The sequence below is a fragment of the Mustela lutreola genome, chromosome 6 (genome assembly GCF_030435805.1).
Source record: "Mustela lutreola isolate mMusLut2 chromosome 6, mMusLut2.pri, whole genome shotgun sequence".
NCBI lineage: Eukaryota > Metazoa > Chordata > Mammalia > Carnivora > Mustelidae > Mustela > Mustela lutreola.
In genome coordinates this window covers 467,413-472,073 of record NC_081295.1, presented here as the reverse complement: position 1 = coordinate 472,073, position 4,661 = coordinate 467,413, and the positions used below count along the sequence as shown (strand labels likewise).

The window sequence follows — 4,661 nt, the reverse complement described above, 5'->3', positions numbered from 1 at the left end:
CGTGTCTTTTCCAAACACCGTGGGTAAACGGAGACGGACACGGTTTGTCTCACATAAAAGCTCGGCGTTTGCGAATCCCGCCAGTTAGCTCACGTCCGCGCATCGATGGTCTCTCAAGACCGTTCCTCGTAAGCCACCTGCCGTGGGTCCGGGATGCACGGGAACAAGGGTCGCGCCGTCGCTGGACGGGTGTCCCCACTCTGCGCCCGTCTGTGGCGCACGGAGACGCGAAGCTACGGATGGACTGTGCGTCGCGCCCGGGAGCCGTCGAGGCAGCGGCACCTCGGAGCCTGAGCTCCGGCTCCTGCGGCGCTGAATTCTGCGGGTCCTGCGTCACGCCCTCCTGCGCTTCCGCAGCGGCACTCACGATGCAACTGGGGACCTTCCGAAAGAGAAGTCACAGAGGTTTTCTTGAAAAGAAGGCAGGCATGAGCGTCTGGGGGCCTCTGTCGGTGAAGCGTCTGCCTTGGGCTCAGGTCATGACCCTGGGATCCCGAGTTCGAGTCCCATGGGGGCTCCCTGCTCAGAGGGGGGCCTGCTTCTCCCTCTGCCCCTCCCCCTGGCTCGGGCTCCCCTCTTGTTCTCTGTCTCTCCCTCTGGCAAATGTAAAAAAAAAAAAAAAAAAATCTTTAAAAAGAGGAAGACAACGAGCTCAGGGACGTGATGAGCGCGGCTCTATCCTTGTCGGAAGACGCCAGGAGCCTCTCCAGCTTTGCTCCCTGTCCACTGTCCTCTATGTGACCAAATAAAGCTCCTTAGGTTTTATTTTCTTCCCTTAGGTCTTTAAAAGGCAAGACGTCTTGCCGCTCTGGATATTACCGAAGACAGAATTTAAACTCCCAAAACGTGTAGGAATCACCGTCTTGTGTTTGTTCCGAAGCCACTGGGAATCTAGGTGTCCCGGGCCTTCGCGGTTCATGGAGAAACAAGGAATCGTGGCCCATCAGCAACTTCTTCAGCCGCTATTTTTAAAGATGTATGTTGAATCACTGAAGAGTAAAGGGGCTCAGGGCCGTCCCCGCGTGGCCGGCTCTGCCTGTCCGCCTGCACCGGCCGCACCGCGACTCCCCAGCCACTGCCGTCCATGCCGGCCTGGGCCCCCCACGTGGAGTGTGGACACGGGGCTGACTGGTCCGGACGGCCCGCTCCTCCCTCTGCGCCCCTGCAGCTCCCCCGGGACCACCCTCAGGGGCGAGTGAGTTGGGGCTCTGACTGGGGACGGGGGTGGGTCCTTCCTGTGTGCTTGGTCCCAGCAGGCCTACCTCAATATTCCACCGTAGGGGCTGCCCCCTTCTTCCTCAGGTCCATCACTTTGATTCCAGGGGCGGAAGGACTGACCCTGGGGGATGCCTGGGGTCCCCCCTCTCCTGGGGCGCACCGCACGTCTGCGGTCAGGGAAGGGGCCGTGGCTGCCAGGGCTGCTCTGCTCTGCTCCCTTCTGGCCAAGCAGGTGCTCCAGGACTTGGGCAGGGGTAGCCTGGTGACCACGGTTCCTCCTCAGGCCCCGGGACCACAGGTTCCAGGCACTTTGGGCAGGCCTCCCGTCGGCCCTGTTTTACCAGGAGGTCAGCAGTGCGGTCTGGTCTGTGGGGGGCCTCGGGGCACAGACAGTGTGCAGAGGAGAGGGGCACCCACACCCGCCCTCGATCTGCCAGGCCTGGAAGAGAGGGTGCCTGGGTCTGTACGGGCACGTGCCTCCCACACCGTTGATACACCACACCGGTTGATTCTGGAGGATTTGTTTCCAAACGTCTCACTCCTGTGCCTGCTGACTCGCTCACCTGAGGAGCGTGGGGTCAGGAGCTCAGGGGTCCTGGATCTCGGCGTCGCCAACTTGGAAACCCTTGAAGGACACTCAAGGGCGTTGAGCCCAAAGGTGTGGGACGCCCACGCATGCTCTTCCTGGCATTAATCACAACTCTGCACGCACCACTGGAAGAGCCGAGAGCTCGCCAGAGGACCAGCTTGTCGGGATGCTGAGGGTTTCCATGAGCTGAGTCAGTGAGTCTTAGAGGAGAAAACCTACAGCTGGTAGGTCCACCAGAAGCCCTGGCTGGGCCCAGGCTTTGAGAAGATGGACATTCCTGGGAAGAGAGGGTCACTGAGAAGGAAAAGCTGGTCACAGTGAATCAGGGCTGGGTGGCTGGGAGCGGTTTGCTCCCACATTTGCTGAGTTTCTAATGACATAAAAGAGGTTTCTGGAATCCCTGGAGTCAGAATGGGCCATGCAGACCGGGTCGGAGCCCCTCCAGCTTCCCTCCCAGAGCTCAGGGCCCGTCAGAGCTGGGTGCCACAGAACCCCTCCTCTCAGAATTAAGGTTTTTAAAATTAAATTGAGTGAATGCATTGAATTCAGACCATAAGAAAAATTTCTTCTAAACCGTATTTTGTGTCACTTTCTTTTGGGTGAAATATCATCATTTGGGGAAGTATCGAGCGAGTGCTCAGAAGAGTGGGTGCGTCCGAGAGGGAAGTCGAGGCCCACCCACGTTTGGCTGCGGTAAGGACCCCTTGTTTCACTGATAGTCCAGAAATTATCTGTAAGCACAGATGGTTTGGGCCCCAATAGATTCTTCTTCCCTGTAATTTCTGCTCCAGGTCCCCAAATGGCTGAAATCTTAGTCACCAGAACACCAACCTCATGAGAAGGACTTGGTCATTCTTATCAGATGCGTGTCCTCAGTTCCTAAGACCTGATAATCACTCAGCAAACATTACTGAGGGAGTGAGTGAGGCACATGAACCCCACACACGCACACGCACACGCACACGCGCACACGCACCACACACACACACACGCACGCTCACGCAGTGGGACGTCTCTCTAGGCCGCTTCTGTGTAGGACGTGCAGAGAGGGAACAGCCTGCCCAGCCCAGCCCGTGCAGACGTTTATGGACTAGAAGTGGTTCTTGGGCTTCGTTCTAGAATCTATTCTCAACGAGCCGCAGCTGTAAGTTGTTCATACGACCACACACAGCCCAGATACCCCGGAGAAGAGACATCCCGGTGCCGCGGAGCTCAGCAGAGTTTCCGTCCCCAGTCCTGGCTGTTGGTGTTTTGTAACTTCTGCCTTCGTCCTGGGAAGTCAGGTGCACGTGACCGGGGTGTCCTGCCCCTCCAGAAGCCAGCGGGCCCACCGCCGGCCCAGGCCCATGTCCCACACCCAAGCTGCCCGCCACTCCCCCACGTTTCCCGTCAGGCATGGAGGTTCCCTGCCTGGGAACTCAGCGTGGACCTCGCCGCGCCCCCAGGTCCCAGAGGCTAAGCCTGTGAGCGAGGCCCCAGGAGGAGCTCCGCCTGGCTGGGCAGACGGATTCAGGCCCCTTTCTCCGGCCGTCCAGCCTCTGCTTCCTCCCCTCTGCGGCACATCTTTGTCAGCACTTTGGTCCTGGTCCTGCAGCTCTGTGACCTGGGACAGGAAGGGAGGGGAGGAAGCAGAGAGGATGAGGAAGGGGTGGGCGGAGGGAGCGGAGGGGGGAGGGGGAGGGGGGAGGAGGGAGGCGGAACCGAGGAGGAGCCGTCCCCTTGGCCAGTCCTCGGAGCCGGTCCTGCAGGGCGGCCCCCACCTTCCTCCCACCTAGCGGCTTCCCAAACGCACAGCTTCGTGACCCAGAGGCGAGATCCGGAGGTGGAGGAGGGGCCCAGAGGGGCTTCTGCACTGACCCGAGACCCCGGGCTCTCGGAGCCTCCCCCAGGTACCGACAGGAACCAGGAACGCCTGAGACAAAGAATAAGGAACGTCAGGGTCCAGGGTCGAGGCCCCACCCCTGAGGGTAGGGACAACTGACCCGCTTGGGGCCATGCGCGGCCCCGGGAGGGCGCGTCCTTCCCCACCCGTTCCGCAGTGACTCCGCAGTGACGCGGGACCGTCCTCAAGGACGCACAGCACAGCAGGAAGCCGCGGTCAGTGGGCCGGAGAGGTCACGGGGTGCAGGGTGAGGCCCGCCGGCGGCACCGGGGCCCCCCCTGACGGAGGAAGCTGCTCCCTTCCACTGTGTCGCTCCCAGAACCTTCCTGCTCGGCGCTGGCAGAGAGACAGCGGCCCGCGGTGCCGCCAAGTGGGGCGAGTAGAGCAGCGTCTCGAGAGGCCGAGGATGCCGGTTTCTGCTCTGCCGTGTGGGAGCTCCAAGGGCGGCTCTCGTAGCCGGCGGAGGGACAGAGCTGGTGCGGCCTGGGACGGCCGCCGGAGCACACGCCTGAGCCCTACGCCAGGACGTGAGGCGGCCGGGCAAAGGGGCTGAGCCAGCAGCAGCCATTGTCCTCGCTGGCGATGAGTCATCCACGTCCACAGGGACGGGCTGGCGCATCCCATGAGCACTCACAGGACACGGGGACGTCCTCGAGCACGACCGACCTGGGCCACAGCCGGCCCAGGAACCTACGGAGACGTGGCCTCCTCCGTGAGTCCTCCCCAGCCCGGGAAGACGGATTCTACTTCCTGAGTGACTGGGGAGGAGGAGGGGCTGCCCTCCCGGAGGACAGGGACCCCCCCCCCGCATAACTGTGGAAGACAGGCGTCCTCCCCGAGTGACTGTGGGAACAGGGACTCTCCTCCCCGAGTGACGGGACGCAGGGGCTCTACCCACTCGCCGTGGAGGAGTTTCTGACATGGCCCAGCGCAGACAGTCTGAGAAGAGCCCCAGGTCGCAAGCGTGTGTTG

General features: G+C 61.5%; 1 long non-coding RNA gene across 1 annotated transcript; it reads right to left on the bottom strand.

Moving 5' to 3' along the window:
- Window positions 1–2,351: 2,351 nt before the first annotated feature.
- LOC131833333 (uncharacterized) lies at window positions 2,352–4,170 on the bottom strand. Its single transcript, XR_009354385.1, has 2 exons — window positions 3,600–4,170; window positions 2,352–3,410 (listed from the first exon to the last, which is right to left on the bottom strand). It is a non-coding gene; the product is annotated as an uncharacterized LOC131833333 (long non-coding RNA).
- Window positions 4,171–4,661: the final 491 nt, after the last annotated feature.